At 48.5% G+C, this 20,914-nt stretch overlaps 1 protein-coding gene across 1 annotated transcript in view; it reads right to left on the minus strand.

The window, feature by feature from the left end:
* The window catches only part of SCARA5 (scavenger receptor class A member 5), a 124,038-nt gene that overhangs the window by 9,911 nt on the left and 93,213 nt on the right, over window positions 1-20,914 (minus strand). The gene's annotated exons all lie outside the window — the stretch shown is intronic.

The raw sequence follows: 20,914 nt of genomic DNA on the forward strand, positions 1-20,914 counted from the left end.
TGGACACACCAGGACCCGCCCCCAGGGGCCTTCTTTGACTCCGCCTACCCCTGGGTAGGAGGAAGAGAGGGCTGGGGCCCAGCTATACCAAGACTTCAGCCCCCAAATCACCCTGTGCCTCTCCTGCCCTTTGACAGCCTTCTCCCCACCTTAAAAAAAATAGCCTTTTTAACAGCACGGTGCTGGTACAAAAACAGACACAGAGACCAATTAAACAAAATAGAGAGCCCAGAAACAAAGCTACACACCTACAGCCATCTGATCTTCAACCAAGTCAAAAAAATAAGCAGTGGGGAAAGGACTCCCTATTCAATAAATGGCGCTGGGATAGTTGGCTAGCCGTATGCAGAAGAATGAAACTGGACCCCTACCTTTCACCTAATACAAAATTATATAACTCAAGATGGATTAAAGATTTAAATTTAAGACCTCAAACTGTAAGAATCCTAGAAGAAAACCTGGGAAACATTATTCTGGACATTGGCCTTGAAAAAGAATTTATGACTAAGTCCTCAAAAGCAATTGCAACAAACACCAAAATTGACAAGTGGACGAGTGGGACCTAATTAAACTAAAGAGCTTCTGTACAGGAAAAAACAAAACAAAACAAAACAGAAACTATCCACAAAGTGAACAGACAACCTACAGAATGGGAGAAAATACTGATATTTGCAAACTATGCATCCAACAAAGGTCTAATATCTGGAATCTATAAGGAATGTAATTCAACAAGCAAAAAACAAATAACCCCATCAGAAAGTGGGCAAAAGAGGGGCTGGGCTTGGTGGCTTATGCTTATAATCCCAGCACTTTGGGAGACCAAGGCAGGAGGATCACTTGAGGCTAGGGCTTCAAGACCAGCCTCAGCCTGGGCAGCATGGGGAAACCCTGTCTCTACAAAATAATAATAATAAATGAGCCAGGCATAGTGGCCCATGCCTGTGGTCCTAGCTACTTGGGAGGCTGAGGTGGGAAGATCACTTAAGCCTGGGAGGTTAAGGCTGCAGTGAGCCATGTTTGTGCCACTGCACTCCAGCGTGCATGACAAAGCAAGACCCTGTCTCAGGAAAAAAAAAAAAAAAAAAAAGTGGGCAGGAGACATGAACAGATATTTCTCAAAAGAAGATATACAAGCAGCCAGCAAACATGAAAAAATGCTCATCGTTACTAATCATCAGAGAAATGCAAATCAAAACCACGATGAGATACTATCTCACGCCAGTCAGAATGGCTATTATTAAAAAGTCAAAAAACAACAGATGCTGATAAGCCTGTGGAGAAAAGGGAATGCTTATACTGTTGGTGGGAATGTAAATTACTTCAGCCACTGTGGAAAGCAGTTTGGAGATTTCTCAAAGAAATTAAAACAGAACTATCATTTGACACAGCAATCCCATTGCTGGGTGTACATCTGAAGGAAAATAAGTCATTCTACCAAAAAGACACATACACTCATATGTTCATTGCAGAACTATTCACAATAGCAAAGATATGGAAATCAACCTAGGTGCCCATCAGCAGTGGATTGAATAAAGAAAATGTGGTACATATACATATATACCATGGAATACTATGCAGCCATAAAAAAGAACAAAATCATGTCCTATGCAGCAACATGGATGCAGCTGGAGGCCATTATCTTAAGTGAATTAACGCAGGAACAGAACACCAATACCTCATATTCTCACTTTTAAGTGGGAGCTAAACACAGGGGTGGGGGTGGGAATATAAGATGGGGGAGGGGAGAAGAGGGGTAAGGGTTGAACAACTAACTACTGGGCAGTATGCTCACTACCTGGATGACAGGATCATCTATACCCCAAGCTTCAGCATCACGCAATATACCCAGGTAATAAACCTGCACATGTTCCCCCTGAATCTAAAATAAAAGTTGAAATAATAAACAATAAAATAAAATAGGCTTTTTTTAAAGAGCAGTTTTAGGTTCGCAGAAAAATTGATTGAAAGGTACAGAAAATTCCCGTATATACCACCCCTCCCTCTACACACAGCCTCCCCCATTATCAACATCCTCCAAGAGTGGTGCATTTGTACACTCAATGAACCTACACTGATGCCTCGTCATCACCCAGAGTCCACAGTTTACATTTGGGTTCACTCTTGGTACTGTGCAAGCAATGGGTTTGAACAAATGTATAATAACGTGTATTCGCCATTACGATATCATACAGAATCTTTTCACTGTCCTAAAAATCTTCTGTGCTCCACTTATTCAGTAAGACTATTCATCTCTCCCTCCTCCCTACCCCTGGCAACCACTGTTCTTTTCACTGTCTCCATAGTTTTGCCTTTTCCAGGATGTCATAGTTGGAATCATATAGTATGCAGCCTTTTCAGATTGGCGTCTTTCACTTAGTAATAAGTAAGTGAACCTTCATGTAAGGTTCCTTCATGTCTTTTCATGGCTTCATATCTCCTTTATTTTTAGGACTGAATGGTATTCCATTTTCTATGTGCACCATAGTTTATTCATCCATTCACTACTGAAAAACATCTTGGTTGCTTCAAAGTTTTTGCCTGGATGAATAAAGCTGCTATAAATATCCATGTGCAGGTTTTCATGTGGATGTCAGTTTCAGCTCATTTGGGTAAATATCAAGGAGTGTGATTACCAGATTTCTCTCCACTGTTTGAGACCCGGTGACCAGCAGCCTTGCCTGCTAGGGAGGAGGGCATAGGAGAAATAGGAAGCCAAGGATGGTTAAGGCTTTGTGGGCAGGTAGCATGGCTGTGTCCCGGGAAGTGTCTCAGCCCTGATTTGGTCATTCATGTTCACTTTCCCACTAGACTGTGAGTGTGAAAGTGCTTTAAGCCAGAGAGAGCCAGTTGGAAATTCTGGTTCTGCCACTTACTATCTGCAACTGTGAGACACATTGGTTCATCAAATCTGAGATGCCACCTGTTGTAACGGGCACCTGTTTTATATGCCACTAAGATGGAAAAAAACTCTGCTGGGTAGGTGGCAAATTATATCAAGTGCCGGATGCTTCCTGATTTCACAGACATATAAATGTGTGTCACAGAATCAATGAAACATGGTAATAGATGTGAAGAACTCAGAATAGCACCTGGCACATAATAGGCCCTTTTGACCTGAATGACCTTAAGGTAGCCTCACAACCTCTCTAAGGGCATTTCCCCAACTGTGACATGGGAACAACATCTACACTGCAGGACTGTCATGCAAACACAATGCAACAAAGCTAAAAGGGCTCTGGGGCACAATCCTGACCCATGGAAGCATCAGCAATGTGGGTCTGTTCCCCCTTCTCTGAGGGCTGAGCCCCTGTCACATTGATCTCTAAACTCAGTGCTTAGCACACAGCCTGGCTGGAGGAAATGAAAAATCAGTGTGTGCAGAATGGAGTAGAGTGTCATTCCTGAGCATTACAATGCATTTGTTCTCCAAGGGGAAATGTTGGGGACTCAAAGAACACCAGAGCAATTGAAAGAAGCCTTTGGATCATCACAAAGCCAGGGTTTCGCTGGGAAGTCATAGTCTCAGGGTGATACACATGGTCAGTGCCAGAGCTGGGATCACAGCTTGGGTTTCCTTATGTGTCTTCCCACATCCTTTTCACCATCCTGCCCGCCCCACTACTCTTGGGGGCTATTTCCCCTGCTGGGACCTGAGCATCCTCACTTGATAAGATACTGGAGTGGTCAGTGGGTCTTATCAAAATCATTAGGAACACCAGATTCCATGGCCAATCCAGACCTACTGAAAGATAATCTTGGTGGCAAGAGTGAGGGATCTATAGTTTTCCAAGTGTCCCAAATAATTCAGAACAACTGGTTTGTGGGCTGTGGACGGGCATTTGGATTAGATGATCGATCAGCAAGATTCCTTCTAGCTCCAACCCTCAGTAATCCAAGGCCAGAAAAGAAATCAAGGTAATCTCTTTTTAAAGCCAGAATCCACTGGTGTCATGTGGGGTGTGCGTGGACACTGTACTGGAACCCAGTGACAAGTGGGTGACACAATGCAGGAAAATGCCCATGTGAACTGCCAGAGAAAATAACAAACCTACTCAAGCCCTGCTACCAATAAGCGCGGCACTCCTGGACTTTTGTTTTTCCTTTGTCTTGTATTTGGCTAAGTGGGCTGGAAGGAGCCTCCTTTTAATGACTGTGACTTGGCAAAGACTTTCATAGGTCCCGAAGGAGATGGCAGAATTGACATCTGTGCCCCATGAGAAAGGAGAGAACTCAGAACTGGCCACAGCCCTGGGCCAAGAAAACCCCAGAAAATTCTGCAGAGGAACCGAGGAAGCCACCAGGAAGTGACCCCAACCCCAGGAAGGATGCTAAAGACTACAGTGAGAGCACCAGGGATGCCTCCTCTCGATATTGGATGTATTTGCTGCGGATCCTTCATCCCTGGCCAGGTGACTGTTCTTCCCATACAGACTGCAAATACAAACTCATTCAGGCTGTCCCCAAACAAGCTGAGGCTGTGCAAGAGAACAGAGAAATCCTGGAGAAGAAAAACATGGAGAAGAGCTGGAATTCAGAGGCTAGGTCTGATACCAAGAAACTCCCCGGGAGCAGTAAGGACAGGCTAACCTGCAGCCAGCAGCACCAAGAGGGACCCGGCCGCTGTGCAGGGGCTTGGCCCTGGGTTGGCTGAGGCCAGGCTGTTAGCCCTGGTTTCTCACAGACCTGCCTCACCTCTGGCTGCACTAGGAGGCCTACAATAGAAGCCACAGTGTGGGGTCAGCAAGTAGGGCAAGAAGTGGCAGGAGGGTGCTGTGAGTCCCAGAGCAGGCCAGGCAGAGGTCAGGTGTGGGATCAAAACAACAGGAAGAGTGTGACTGGGTGTGACTAGGCAGCCAGGGCAGATGGTCAGAGACTCCCTGACTTAGCCTCTCTGTTCTGGCCATCCTGAACTCACTTTGTGCACCTATTCATTTAGCCAAGTAAGTGACTGAGAGTCTATTAGACAGCTGTGGATACACCCACAAACAGAGTCCTTGCCCTCATGGAGCTGACATTCTAGGGAGAGTCTGGCAATACAGCTAGTCAACAAAAACAAAACCATAATTATAGCCAAGCAGTGATAAGAGCATAGATGGGAACAGAAGCACAGGGAGTACAGAGTGAGGCAGGCACTATTGTGGGCAAGTGAACAAAGGAGTGGAGAGTGAGGGCAGGCGCCATCTTGGACGAGTGGAGGAGAGAGGAAATGAGAGTGAGGGCAGGTGCCATCTTGGCCGAGTGGAGGAGGGAGGAAATGAGAGAGAGGGCAGGCAGCATCTTGGCCGAGTGGACAAGGAAGGAAATGAGAGAGAGGACAGGCACCATCTTGGACAGGTGGACAAGGGAGGGAATGAGAGGGCAGGTACTGTCTTGGACAAGTGAACAAGGAAGAGGGTGGAGAGTGAGGAGTGACAGCAGGTGCCATTTTGGACGGGTAGAGAAGGAAGGCCTTGAGTGGAGACCTGAATGAGCTAAGGGAGGACATGGACTCCCCCACCTCGGAAAACTCCTTTCTATACTCTGGCCTAAGCTTTCCTTGTCTTTTAGATCTCAGCTTAGATGCCTCTTCTCCTTCCCTGGTCCCCACACCCAACAGGGCCCCTTCTAGGTACATGCTTATAGCTTTGTATCATAATTGCTATTGCTATTTACTCTCTTAGGATACTGTGAGCCTTCTGAGAATCACGTGACCTGGTACAGGTGCACTGAGATGCCCAGCCTGTGCAAAGGGAAGGCATGCATGAATGGAAGGACTCATTAATATGGACCCAGATGGGCAGGTGCTGACTGGAGGGCATGGCTCCCCAGAGTCCAGGGCTTTGGTGGCAACATGAATGGAGAATCCACCATCAGGGCCCCAAATCTCCAGCACCCTCTTTATTACATCAGAACCCTTCTAATCACACACTTGCTGCCTTCTTTACTTGAGATGGCTCTGGATTCTGGACCCGGAGCTCAGGCTATTACAATGACCGTACATCTCAAGTGAGAGAATGGGGACATGGCTGTCAGATGATCATGGTGGGTGCAACGGGAAGTCTGGAAAATGTCATTTGGATACTGAAATACTGAAATTCCCAAGAGGTTTCAATGTATATAGAAGTGATAGAAGAATATTTGGAAACAAGACACCTTCAAAAAATTGAAAACATATGATAACCATAATTATGGGATGTATAGCATCAATTTCAAGGATGTCTCTGGCCCATGGCCCGTGCTCATCATGCAATGAGCAAAGTCATGGCCTGCAGGGCTCCTCATGGTCTCCCCAGTAGGGACCACATTGATCTCAGGAACTGAAAAGTGCCCTCAAGGGAGAAAAAGAACTAGAGAGCACCTGGGCGAGGCTGGACAAGGCACCACTCCACCCAGACCCCAGTGTCGGTTCATTAAGCTCCTCACCACCTGTCCCTAGATCCCCTAGACTCAGGGCTTGCCCCCATAGTGGAGGGCCGCCTGCCCACAGGGTCAACAGATGCTGCCTGCCCCAGCAGGGTCAACACAAATCTGAAAGCCACACCTTCTCCCCTGGACTCACCCAAATCAGAGGGTGCATTTTGTTCTAGCTCCACTTCACAGAGCATGGTCCTAAGCTGTGGATTTTGCATCCTTTTCTCCTTACCCAAAAAAATCTCAGCCCTGTTACCACCTCTCTGGGAAACCACAGGCTGAGGTCTGACTTGCTTATGATGTAGGCTGCCCTGATTCACACACTTGGAGTCTAAATTCAGAAACTTGTGTCTCTGACCTCCTTTGTCCCTGAAGAGGTATAGGGGAGGCCAGCAGGCAGGCAGGAGCCTTTCCCAGAGCTGAGCAAGAGGCCACCTCCAGCAACACACTTGGGGAATCACCAACGCCCTCCAACAGTGACTACCCTCTAGCCTGAGAAGGACGTCATGATTTAAGAGGTTTGGGTTTCTGTGGGCAGAGGGTTTAAATTCTGCTTTTTCCCGGCAGTTTCTGCCCCAGGTCAAAGCTTTCCCACCAAGCAACCAACCACCACTGGGAAATGCTCTTGCCCCACAGTGTGTCAGCCCCCACTTAATCAGATGCAGTGACTGAGAGGCAGCCTCAGCCTGGTCCGTGACTTCCCCAAGACTCTTCCTGTCAGTCCAGGGAGTTTATTCCTCAGATACCCTCCAAGAGGGTCCCTGCAGGGGGAACAAAGCTACTGAAGTCAGGGAGATGCCTCTCTCTGCACATGGCAGTGGAGGAAAATGGGAGACAGGGATTCTTGATTGTGTGAAATTCAGACACTCCTAGGCTCCAAAGCAAGAGCAGATGCTCCAGATAGAGGGCAAAGGGCAAGAGAGCTGGTGATGAGCAATGGGACCCCAGGTTTTCGAGGTTGCAGCCATGTCCCCTAGTAACTGCCCTTCAATGACTGCGAGGCCCCTTCACCTCCTCCTTGGCATCACACCACATTGAGCCCTGGAAAATCCTTCCTGAGCAAATGAGGATCAGCAACCCGGAAGAAAACCCTGCCCCATACCACTCCTGTGTGGGTATCTGATTTGTACCCCTCACGTGAGGGCGTTAGGTGCAGAGACTATCATGTTTTCTTCTTGTTCTGGATCCCTAACCTGCAGACTGGGGTCTACCTGTCCATGCCTTCACGGTTTGCAAGTTGAGAAGATGGTACTGGCTACAAGGCTGGTCCCCACTAGCTCTGTGCAGGAATGGCACCGGCATATAGCATCACTTGGCTGGAAAACCCAAGCTGAAGGGAAACACCAAGAGCTATTCCTTACTAAAAACAAGGAGAGGCTGTTCTTGACAGCTTGTTCCAATCCCCATCCCACAAGGCTTTGGCAGAGCTTTTTCGTGTAATGCCCACCCCTGCCCCCCATAGCAGAGACACCCAGATGTCCACAGGGCTCATCTCTGTTCCTCTTTTCCCTGCTGCCCCAGAATGGGGGACCATGAGCCTGAGATGGAGCAGGGACTTAGGGGCTGCTAGGCCCCCAAACATAGAAATAAAAGAAAATCTTGAGTTTCTTCAAGGGAAATTCTAGGCTAGCCCCAAGAAGTAAATGACCAACTTGATAAGAAAGAAAGTAATAGTAGCTTAAAGCAATAGTCAAAGAAGTTAGAGTCGTCCGATATTTGGCTCTCTATAGAAACTAAAGAGAACATCTTAACATATGTCCCTGAGGTGTTTTTCAGAAACCCAGCTGGATGTTTTTCAGAAACCCAGAACCAAATGGATTTGCTGGCGTATAGACTTCAAATGAGGGGAAACTGAGGCCTGAACTCTGATTGATGGACTTTTTTTGTTTTTAGTTTTTTTTCTTTTTGAGACAAGGTCTGGCTCTGTCACCCAGGCTGGAGTGCAGTGGCATGATCTTGGCTCACTACAACCTCTGTCCCCCAGGCTCAAGCCATCCTCTCCCACCTCAGCCTCCCAAGTAGCTAGGACTACAGGGTGCATGCTGCCATGCCCAGCTAATGACTGTGTTCTTTATTCTCCAGTGCCATAGAATAAAGGAAAATTCCAGGCACCTAGCTAGCTCTGAGGACCTGGAAGAAGTCATATCCACAGGCCAGACCTTAATATTCCTTTCTGCTGAACCCAAGTTTTTAGACAAAGTTTCCCTTCCTTAACCAATGGCTAATCAGAAAGTCTTTGAAGCCATGTATGACCTGTGAGCCCTTGCTTCCAGATTTCCCACCTTTTTAGGCCAAACCAATGTATAACATTCACGTATTGATTTACAAATTTGCCTGTAACTTCTGCTCTCCTGAAATTTACCATTGCCTTTAAACAGCCTTGCTTGTAAGCCATCCAGGAGGTTGAGTCTCAAGTGTGAGCTATCAGATTCTCTTTGCTTGGTGCCTTGCAAATAAACACCATGCTTCCTCCCACTGCACAACTTCAATATGGATGTTTGGCTTTACCATGCCAGGCAAGAAGATCCCACTTCGGTTTGGTTACAAGCCCCATCAACACCCTGTGACCAAGGTTCTTCCCTTTGATTCAGAGAAGCAGAAAGAGAAAAGTGCTGTCACCTCAAAGCCCAGACCAGAGCATCCCTGCCTGGTTTCACTGGGTAACCCTAGGAGAGGAAGGTGGTTTGAGGGAACACAGGAGAGGAGACTAGCTCCTGGCTGGGTAGCCTCCTTGATGTCTCCCAGATCAAGGGGCTCATTGTTTCACCCCACAAGTTTTCTGGAGTGTCAGTTCCAGCCTCGGCTTGGAGCTCTCTGCCTCACTGCAGCCCCAGACCACAGCACCTGCCCCCCCATTCCTTGACCTGTTGTACTGAGCCTGCCCTTCACCCAGGCCCCCCCTGGGACCAACCCCATGGTCCTCAGCCACCCTCCTTCTACAGGCCCCAAATCTCTCAAAGCTTGAGCTTGTTCCCCAGTAAAGAGGGTACAGCTGAGGCACAGATGAGGCCAGGTCATGGAGAAGATCAAGGCATGGGTCTGGACAAGGAATCTTAGCACTTTCTCAGGATATCACTAGGAACAACTTCCATTAGCTTAGTTGTTGGCAACAGATGTCCCATTACTTAGTGCATGGAGTGATTTTTAGGTAATTGTGACACCATCTTTGGGCTTTTTCAATAATCACAAATGATGGTGAAGCATAGCATTTGCCAGCTGGTAGAGACTTGAAGATGACGTAGTCCACACTTTTTGCATGACATGTGTGGGAGCAGAGGCCCAGAGAGGTGACATGCCTTACCCAAGTCATCCCATAGCTAGCAGAAGAGCTGGGGCCTGAACTTGAGACTTAACCCTCGGGCCAATTCTCCATCTACACTCTCCTTTCTTTCCCAGAATTCTTTCTTCAGAAGATCCCTGAGCATGGACCACCAGTTTGCATCACAACTTTGATGCAAGATGCCTTTTGATGGAGCGGTTACATGAAAAACAATTACTTTAAGCCTGGAACGGCAATGCTTCTAACTAAAATTCATAGAAACAGCTTGGTTTCTCCTGAGTCTTATGGGAGAACCAAGAAGGCAGGGTTGCCTTTGTGAAGCACAGCCATTGCTGAGTTTGCATTTGAAAATGAACATGTCAACGATTGCAGGCAGGGGAAGGATAAACCAGCCTTAGCTTTTGAGGAAAGTGATAATATTTGTTGAAGTCCAGGGTGATTCTACTTCCTGTGCACAGATTTGCAGCACTAAAAATGCATTATCTGTATTAATTCTTTATGCATATTTTATCAATGTCTGTGTTTATTTTTTCAATTGCATATTTATTTATCCATCCAGTTGCAGGTACGGAATTACTACCACATTCCAGGATTGTGCTAGGCACTAAGGATGCAAGGATAAATAAGTGTTGTCTTTGCCCTGGACTCACTCAAATGAACTAAGAGTTTAAAATAGATAAGAAAGACCACAGAACGTCAAAACTGGCAGAGAACTCAGGGGCTCCAAAACCCTGTTAGAAATGAGGAAACTGAAGTTGAGACAGAAGTCACCAGCCATTACTGGGATGCCAGATCCTTCTCTTTTGAGACCACTTCTCTTTCTGATGCTGGCTACTTTCAGCAACAAACCATAATACTGAGAGAAGACAGTTTGAAGTTAAACCAGCAGGGCCCAGGGTGGAGCCGGCTGGCACTCCTAGAACCAGGAGGCACTGCTCTCCATCTGTGAGGGTTACAAGCACATATACTATTTTCCCTTGGAAATAGAGACCATGTCTTGTTTGTCCATGGCCCCTCAACACTTAACATGACACGTGGCTGGCTGAGGGCCCTAAATGCTGAATAGATGGCGTGGAAGGCAATGGGTAGATGCATGCGTGACTTTATGAGCAAGGATGATTGGAATCCCCTTCTGAATGCCCCTGGACCCCTGTTCCTCCCTGGTTCCAGTCTTAACCTCCAGTGCCTGAATGTTCAGAATGGGTGCTGTTCTCATCCACAGATCCCACCTGCTCAGGGTGGGAGGGGTGGGAAAGGTGCTGCCCCAGCACGGAGGCCACAGCCCACTGTGCACACAACGACTTGGAGCCTGACCCTGGATTGCATCGATTTGTGCTGCCCTTCTGTAGGTCATTCTAGATCCCCACCTTGCTAACTGATGTCTAAACATGTATCAGTCTAGCCTTGGGGATACAGATGTATTTCACCCTGTCTCTTCTTTGGATGCAAAATGCTGCGAGGCAGTTCCAGGCTGTCCCGGCAGGTGTGGGTCTGACGCAGGCAGCGTGGTGGGTGAGGAGAGCCCAGGGCGGAGATGGAATGGACAGGGCCAGTCCAGGCAAGCTGCAAGTGCTCTCGCAAGTCTGAGAGGCATTTCAGACTTCCTCATTTCTTCACTGTCACATGGGCCTCTCAGGGTTGTTGAGGGGATCAGTGACAAAGGCTCTGTAGCCAGGCTCTCCTGAACCTCAACCTTCCCTCTATAAAGACATGAGACATGTCTATATAGATGTGAATAGACACTACTACAGGTTTTTTTTTTCTTTTTTTTTTTTTGGATGGAAGAGTCTCGCTCTGTCATACAGGCTGGAGTGCAGTGGCACAACCTCGGCTCACTGCAACCTTCACCTCCAGAGTTCAAGTGATTCTCCTGCCTCAGCCTCCTGAGTAGCTGGGACTACGGGTGTGCACCACCACGCCCAGCTACTTTTTGTATTTTTAGTAGAGACAGGGTCTCACTATGTTGGCCAGGATGGTCTCGATTTCTTGACCTCGTGATCCGCCCGCTTTGGCCTCCCAAAGTGCTGGGATTACAGGCGTGAGCCACCGAGCCCAGGCCACTAATATAGTTTCTATAAGCTCAAGATTCCACCCCTAGGATGATCTGGCCCCTCTTAAATTGCCTGCCTGAGAAAATGCAAGACTACCAAAAGAATTTCCTGTATGTTCCAGCCAACACCTGAAGACAGGGCCCCTGTCCCCTGGCCACTGTGGGATGCAGAAGCCTCACTGTGATAAGCACCAGTTATCAAACCCAGATGGGTTTTACATGAACTAGCTCCTTTCTGCTTTTTGTAATTTTTCACTTCCCTGACTCCACTGAGTCCCCACTCTTCCCTCTCCCTAATCCCTCATTTTCCTTTAAAATACCCGTCACCTCTGTACACATTGAGGTTGCATTCAGTTCACGCTGGACTCCTCCCTGCTGCAATAGTTATCTCTGATTACGATCTGTTCTTATCACTGTAACTAGGGTCCAGCTTTGTCTGTCTTAGATGTCAGATGTGGTTAGAGCGTGGCTCTCGACAGGCTGGTTGGGTGTGTGCCATGCTCACAGCCCATGGGCATTGCCTTCCACGTGGGAAAGACCATGAATCATTGGCCTGACTCAGAAGTTCTGTCCCAGCCTCTCTGATGAAGATTAGCAGGGCCACCTCTCCCAGGAGTTCAAACTGGGAAATACGGAGAGAGCCGAGCAGACACAAAGAGACCGAGAGGCAGGGACGGTGGAATCAATAAGCCATGTTGGAGAATAGGCCTCCCAGTGAAAAGCTGAGCCAAAGGGCAGTGGCCCCCAGAACGGCCTTGGATTCCGAGTCACCTTCTCATGCCAGGATCCACAAGGCCCACCTGAAGTATGGATCCTGGTCATCCCAAATCTCCTCGCATATCTTCATTACTTGAAATGACCCGGATGAGTCTCTGGTCCTTGGGACTGGAAGAGCCTGAAGAGGGCACCTGTGAATCCCATGCACCCATCTGAGAACTGACCAGCTACTTGCCTCTGTGGGTCCTGGGGAAATTAGGAATTTGCACGGTGTGAAACACTGGCATGGTGATTCCTGTGGGGAGACAACTCAGGAGGGTGGAAAGAGGCAGGCTGGACTCAGGAGCAGGGTTGGAATCTGGCTCCACCATAGGCCAGAAGTGACCTCTCCATACCTCACCTTTTTTTTTTTTTTTTTTTGAGACGGAGTCAAGCTCTGTTGCCCAGGCTGGAGTGCAGTGGCGCGATCTCGGCTCACTGCAAGCTCCACCTCCAGGGTTCAAGCTATTCTCCTGCTTCAGCCTCCCGAGTAGCTGGGACCACATGTGCCCACCACCACGACCAGCTAACTTTTTGTATTTTTTAGTAGAGACGGGGTTTCACCTTGTTAACCAGGATGGTCTCGATCTCCTGACCTTGTGATCCACCTGCCTGGGCCTCCCAAAGTGCTGGGATTAAAGGCGTGAGCCACTGCACCTGGCCTCTCACCTCTTCTTAAAGTGGGCATCACGGTGGCGGCTGGGAGCAACAGGGCATGTCAAGGACTTGGCACCTAGTGTGAGGTCTCACCATTGTGAGCTCCCACCCCTGGCCAGCTGGCAGTCCTCCCAGCAGCATGTGGGTCAGCTCCAAGAGTCCTCATGCTTGGGATGGCTTGGACACCAGTGGCCAAGCAGGGATGTATCCTTGAAAGCCTCTTTGCACTCGTAGGAAGCAGGAACAAAAAGGCTCATCCCCTGAATTGAATGAGTCTCCTCCTAACTTCTGTTTTCCCCAGGGCTTGGTTCCTGGCTCCTTAGCATATTAGGACCAGGGCATCCGTGAGGCAGAAGACCGGCTCCTGCTGTCAGCACCTTTCTGTACATTGACGCAAACTGGATGTTATTTGTTAAGCAAGGCAGCTCTGGAATGGCCCAGGAAAGCAATGCTAGGGCTGCGACCACGCTTGAGCTCCTAGTGCAGACCTTAGAAATCTACTACGTGGGGATTCTCCTCTCAAAACATTTCTTTGCTCTCTTTGCTTTGTAAATATATATGTCAGACAAGCAAGGTCCCAGGCAAAGCAGGCTGGTCTTACCCCAGATGCCCCTGAACCCTGTAGCTGGAAGGGGTCTCGGACATTGGCCTTGAACCCCTCCCCTCTACTTCAAACACAGAGATCCTCTCCTCTCTGTAGCATGCCAGACAGCTGCTCATCCTGCCTCTGGGAATAGAAGGGAACCCGACAGCATCTCTGGGGAATGCATTACAGGATTTTAAAGCCAGGATCTGGTTTCACTTACTCGCCCTGGCATCTCTGGACATCCCAGCGTTTTGCATCCAATTATTCCCTACCTTATTTTACACTGTGTGCTTGGGGATTCATGGCTATCATTGGGGTGTGAGATGAGGAATAGCCTTTTCCTTCTTTCAGTGCAACTGAGCAAGTGGTTTCACTACTCCGCCCCCAGAGGGTTTAGGAGGACTGTGTAGTGGCCAGTGGCTGCCATCTCTCAGAACTGGCTTCCAAGGCTGGGGTAACCTCAGAACTATCTACTGCCAGCAGGGCTTGGCCACATCTGGCTCAGAGCCATCCCCAAACCCAGCGAAAACACAGCCAAGTTCTGGGTACTACCCAGGACAGAGCTCAAGTCAGGCATAAAAAGAGGAGAGAATGATTATCTACTGAGGTCCCGTCGTGCACAAGCTGGGCACTGTGCAAAGTGCTTTGTGCGTGCATTTGCTCATTTCTTCTTCACAGCAGCTCCATGAGTTAGTTATTACAGCTCATTTAACAGAAGAGAAAACAGGCTCAGAAAAGTCAAGTAAAAATTTGCTCAGGGTCACACAGCTGCCACATGGAAGAGTCAGAGAGAAGGGCAAAGGCTTGTTATTTTCAATCCACAGAGGCAACTCTCAGGCTGAATACTTAAGACAAATATTTAATAACAGCCCTCTCCAAACATAAAGTGCTTTTCATCCATCTCACAACAGTCCTATGCGGTCTGCCGGATCCACTCTTCTCAGGCTTAAGGGAATGAGTCTTAGACTGAAAGCAGTAGCTCCAATCTTGACTGTATCTGGGAAGCACCTGGGAAGCTCTGAAACCCACCAGTGCTAGGGGCCAGTTTTGAACAATTCGTAGGTGATTTTGGTGCACAGCCAAGGCTGAGAAGCTCTGTGGGAGAGCATGGATCTGGGATCAAGCCCCGGCTACACAACTCCCTAGTTGTGGGGCCTTGTGAGTAAGGCAGAGAGATGTCACCTCCTCTGGGAAGGCTTCCCTGATTGTGGCCCCAGCATGTGCTCCCCACTAATGAGAAAACCTGCACTGTGATTCCCTCTTCCGTGTCTCTCTGCACTCCCCATGGGAAGCTGCGTGAAGGCGGCCACCATTCTGCATCCTTGTGGTTCCAAATCACATCCCTGCAGCAAACAGAGAGCCTGGCACATTCCAGTGCTCAACAGATGGTGTGGAATGAATGAGTGGGGCAATGATGAATGAATGGGACTCACAGCATTTGAGGGGCTCTGAGAATGGAGCTGGTCACTAAATACCCCAAAACCTGCTTGGCTGTGCACCAGAAGGGACCTAAAGTCCAGGGAACTTTGCCTCTACAGAAAAGCAGAGGGAAAGCCCACCCTAAGCCTGGAAGATTGCAGCTCCTTTATGTTTGTTTTCCCTGCCTTCCAGTCCCCCTGCCAGAGCAAAACAAGAGGAAAGAAAGGAGGTCGTGGAGAATAGAAATAAACACATGGGGCTGGGAAAATAGGCTCTGATTTTCTGCAGCTGCAGAGTAGAGCCCTAGGGATAATTCGGACCATCTGCCCATTAAGGAAGTTGAACTTTCATTCTCTTGTAAAGAAAGAACTCCCCGTGCCCCCAGCCAGCCTGCGGCACAGGGGCTCTGCTGAGGCTGAGGTGACACTGCTCGGCAGGAAATGTGATCCATATGGGAAGGACAGGGGCCATCCCAAAAGCAAAAGGACTTTCTGATCAGGCTCTCCTGGAGGGCATCGATTTCAAAATATGGTCTGGCCTGTGGATGTGCTTTATAAAATGCTATTTCCTAATGGGAATCTGCTCTTAATACGTTCCTTTACGACTCTTCAAAGCATTTATTAGCAGGTCTCATGGTGTCTTTGCTGCCCTCCCCTAAGGTAGGTGGTGTTAGCCCCATTTTACAGGTGAGAAAGCTGAGACTCAGAGAAGGGGAGTCAGTGACTCTCTCCAGGTCACATGATAAGGCAGCCACGCCAGGACCACACCTGGGTTTCCAAATTGCTGTGTCTCCACTTAGGGGTCACACGGGGTACTTGGGACTTTGCTGGGTAGAAGGAGCAACAGAACTATCTCCCGCATTGTCACTGCCCTGAGGATCGCACTGGACTTTCAAAAACTGTGACTTCCCCTCTTTGTCTCCCCAGCTGTGCTTCACATTCTCTGGAAACCGGAAGTTTGCTCTGATCTTGCTATTCCTGGCTACCCAGTGTTCAATAAAAAGTATGTCTGATCAAATAATAAATGAAGAGCTTTCCTTGCCCAGTCCTGAACCAGGAGCTCACCCCATCACAGTGGGAGGATGCTGTTAAGGCCCAGAAGCTCTGCTTAGAGCTGGATTTGTAGGAATTTCCTGGGTGGCCTGGGTGGACAAGTGAGTCCTATTCTTTCTTAAGCTCCTGAACCTCTCAGAGGGCAGTGAGAGGTCAGAGTCAACAAGCATTTAAAACCAGAAAGAAATGCTGGAGAGCCAGGAGAAAAGTGATGCTATGTGCCTGTTTCATCAGGCCTGCAGCCCTCCTTGCTGTACACCCTGTGGGGAGGTGCTGACATCCGTAAGTCACCCTTCTTGAAGGCTCAGGTTCACGTGCCCAGGGCTAGTGGACCTTCCTGGGAGGGTTCTGCCATCCCCTCCTTGCCCTAGTTCCTACTCTAGTTCTCCTCCTCCTCTAGGTTCTAGGTCTGAGTCCCCTTTCTGTGATGCTTCCCCACCTCTGCACCATAAATCCTCAAAGGTCAGGACTGTCTTGAGAACCAGGTTTACCCCTCTCTAACTCTAGGACCTTGGGCGAGGAGTGTAAACTCTCAGCGTGGTTCCCACCTCAGTTAGATGGGATGACGACATACCCTAGAGTTATTCTGAAACATGCAGGAGCTCAGTGACCGGGGTGGTCGCCTCTCAATAGTGTTGAACTCAATACAACCCCTGAGGATCATGGTGGGGGCCCCAGGCACCATGGCAAGTGACTTTTCAAACCTCTGAGTCAGCGAGAAAGGCAGCCATATACCCCCTCCTGCCACCATGGCCCCAAGACCTCCCAGGGAGGTTTACTATGGCTTCGCCTGTCTTTCTTCCATCTGAATTTGACAAACGTCTCCCTAAAGAAAAGAGGCTGAGGCCGGGCGCAGCGGCTCACGCCGGTAATCCAAATACTTTAGGAGGCTGAGGCGGATGGATCACGAGGTCAGGAGTTCGAGACCAGCCTGACCAACACGGTGAAACCATGTCTCTACTAAAAGTACAAAAATTAGCTGGTCGTGGTGGTGTGCACCTGTAATCCCAGCTACTTAGGAGGCTGAAGCAGGAGAATTGCTCGAACCCGGGAGTAGGTGGTTGCAGTGAGCAGAGACTGCGCCACCATACTCCAGCCTGGGCAATAGAGTGAGACTCGGTCTCAAAAAAAAAAAGAAAAAAGAAGAGGCTGAAATCCAGCCCCAGGGGAAGTAAGTCCAACTAGATAGCTGGCCCCAAGCACCCTCCAAGGGTGGCTTCCATGTCAAAGGACAGAGGGTACCTAGGGCTGTGAAGTTCATGTAGTGGCAGTGAGAGTTGATCCAGTGACATCAAAGGCTCCCGGGGACCTCCCGGACTCAATCCGCAGAGCCCGCAGCTGCATTCACTCCCAGCATAACGGGAGCTCGGGGTCACGGAGATTAAGGACAATTCCCAAGTTTGTTTGAAATGTTTTCTAAATAAACAGTTAAACCACTCTTGGTTTTCATGTACATCTCAACATAAAAACTTTTCTTTGTTCAAAACCCACATTAAAGATCCCAGCGTCATTTCTTTCACTGGTTTTCGTAGATAATTCCGTGTTCACCTTCGTCTGTTGTTGGTATTACTAAGACAGTTTTCTTGCAGGGCAAATCCCCAAAACCACTGCATGTCTGCCAGAGAATTGGGGATGCCAGTCCCTGGTGGGGAGGGAAGGGCGGCACCGCAGGCTCGGCTGCCTGTGTACGCAGAGAAGTGGAGACAGAGCAGGCAACACACGTAAGAAGAATAGGGATTAGGCAGCAGTCAGACTCGCCACCTCAACTTAAGCGTGAAATGCCCCCACTAGATAAGGCAACACAGCAGCCAAGCCTCCCAAGTCCCACGCACTCACCTGGCTGCTAACTCTGAACATAAACTCCACAGTGCCTTGTTTATTTTCTTCCAACTAGCAGTTCTTCCCAGGCTTTGGCCCTGGTTCCTGCCTTCAGTTAGCATATATCCAGAATACAAATATTAGTGGCCCTGTTAATGACCTCTTAGGATTCCCAAGAGGGGCTTCATTTCTCCTTGCCTAAGCATTTTTTTTCCTGCCAGGGCACGGGCCCAGCTCTGGTCTCTCTCCCTCTGGCCAGGGATGCTGAAAATATCTTTTAAAGAGATGAGAGTAATACAACGAGCTTAGCTGTCCTGACTCACAGGCGCCTCTGCACATCCTTATTTTACCACCTGACTTCTTAAAGGGGCCAGGCCTTTAATTTTTCCAGGTCCTCTTGAATGTATGTGAAGCCATCGGACCACTCACAGCATGGATTAATCAGAATTGAACTGTTTTCTGCACACAGCAGTGTAGAAGCTCCCATGGAAAGGGTCACTGGGAGCTTTCAGGAAGAGTCACTGGATTTGTTTTTGGAAGGCTTAAGATGGGATCTTGGCAAACCAGAATGTCTGGAAGGCAAGATCCCATCCTCTGCACAGAACAGGGGAAAAAAGAGGAAATTGTGGCCAGAGAGGCTAAGCGACTAGCCTCAGGGCCACACAGCCAGTGAGGTGAAAACAGGACTTGGATTTAAGGGTTGCTACTGTGATACGGATATAATACGAAGTATTTGGTCTTCATCTCCGGCTCCCAGCCGGAGCTCCTAGAACTCTTGTAACTTCTTAAGCGATAAGAGTGACAGGAGCATCTCTTGTGAGAATCTTTGCTTTTTGTCCCTACTCCTGAAATAGCTCTGGAGCATCTTTTTAAAATTCATAGTAAGCCCCTTCCAACCACACCTGAGTTTGGGTGGGATCGAAGGATGGGGTGCTGATTGTCAGGGAAATCAACCCTGTGATTAGAAGGTTGGACCATTCAGCCCCACTTGGAAGTGGAGAGGGGCTGAAGACTGAATTCAAGTTAACAATGGCCAGTGATTTAATCAGTCATGCTAATGTAATGAAAGCCCTATAAAAACCCAAAAGGACAGGGTTCAGAGAGGTGCGGTGCTGAACACATCGAGGTACCTGGTGGGCGGCGTGCCCAGAGAGGGCAGGGAAGCTCTGCACCCCATCCCCATACCTGGCCCTCTGCATCTCTCCCATCCCTCTGTTCCTGAGTTGTGTCCTTTATAATAAACTGATGAACCTAACTTTTCCTGAGTTCTGTGAGTTGGGTTCTAGCAAATAATCAAACCCAAGGAGGGGGTCTAAAGGGAATCTCTGACTTTCAGCCAGTTGCTTATACGTTCTGGAAGCTTGGATTTGAGATTTCATCTGAAGTCAGGGGCAGCCTGTGGGACTGAGCCCTTACCCTGTGGGGTCTTCACTAACTCCAGGTAGATTATGTGAGAATGGAATTGAATAGTGGGACACCCAGCTGGGGTTGGGGCACTGGTCAATGTGCAAAACACCTGCACAGTTGGGGTCACCAGCGCAGGAGTGAGCAGGGGAAATGAATCTTCCTTTTCGTTGATCCACACCAGAGCTGCTCCTACAGAACTGCATAGAGTTGGGGTTGCATCTTCTCAGGAAATGTTTCTGAAAAACAGGATTTGCTCAAAGTGGAAGTGCAGACAAGAGAAGGAGCAGGAGCAGAAAAGAAACTTGGATTTGGAACGTGGCCTTTCCCAGGAGGAAGGGTCTGTCTACCACGCACCAGGCATTGATCATGTGCCAAGGGCCTCCGGGGACAGCCGAGGCTCTGCCATTACAATCCTGTGGATGGCTTCCTAGTGCCCAGAGGCTCAAGCCTAAACTCCTGACCACTGCAAGGCCCTTGGTTGTCCCCACCTTCCTTTCCAGCCTTATTTTTTGTCTCTTACATCCCAAATCCTTGCCATGCTGTACTATTTGGGAGGATCAGACAACGCTATGCTGTTTTAAGCATGGTTCTCTTTACCTGGGACACATTCAACTTCCACACCCACCTAGTGGACATGAACTTACTCTTTAAGTCGTGACCAGTTGGGTCAGCTGGGCGTGGTGGCTCATGCCTATAATCCCAGTACTTTGAGAGGCCGAGGCAGGTGGATCACTTGAGGTCAGTTCAAGACCAGCTTGGCCAACATGGTGAAAAAACATTTCTACTAAAAATACAAAAATTAGCTGGGCATGATGGCATGTGCCTGTAATCCCAGCTACTCTGGAGGCTGAGGCAGGAGAGTCACTCGAACCCAGGAGGTGAAGGTTGCAGTGAGCCGAGATCGTGCCACTGCACTCCAGCCTGGGTGACAGAGCAAGACTCCATCTAAAAAAAAAACAAAACCAAAAACCAAAAAACAAACAAACAAAAAAAGGTGCAGTTGCTGTGTCTCTCCATGCCTGAGATAAGGCTAACTTTTGGTGCTCCATTATCCTAAACAGATTCCCCCGGGGCACCTGGTACAGCAAAGTCTAGGCACAGGGATGGAAGAAGGGAGTCCGAGGACTCCAAACGATTCTGCTTCCTTGATTGTAAAACAGAGGCAGAAACAACTCAGCAGCTGCAGGGAAAACTGTTTAGAAACTTCCTCCTCTGATCATTTATTCTGAGTTTACACTGCATGCTGGGGTGCCCACAGCTCCCCTCGTCCCCAAACTTACTTCCCTAAATACTGAAAACATGCACGAAGTGTTAAACATTTTTCAAGTGCTCTAAGCCATGAATGATAACCATCGACAAACTCTGGTTTGGAATTCACCCTGGTGTCATCTGCATATTTTTTTTCCATGTGAAACCAAATTGAGAAAGATTTTTTAAACAATCTGAACTTATATCCTGCTTTAAATTCATGCCGTGGGACTTAAAAAAAAAACCTGAAT

The sequence above is a fragment of the Pongo abelii genome, chromosome 7, assembly GCF_028885655.2.
Source record: "Pongo abelii isolate AG06213 chromosome 7, NHGRI_mPonAbe1-v2.0_pri, whole genome shotgun sequence".
In the NCBI taxonomy this organism is placed as follows: Eukaryota; Metazoa; Chordata; class Mammalia; order Primates; family Hominidae; genus Pongo; species Pongo abelii.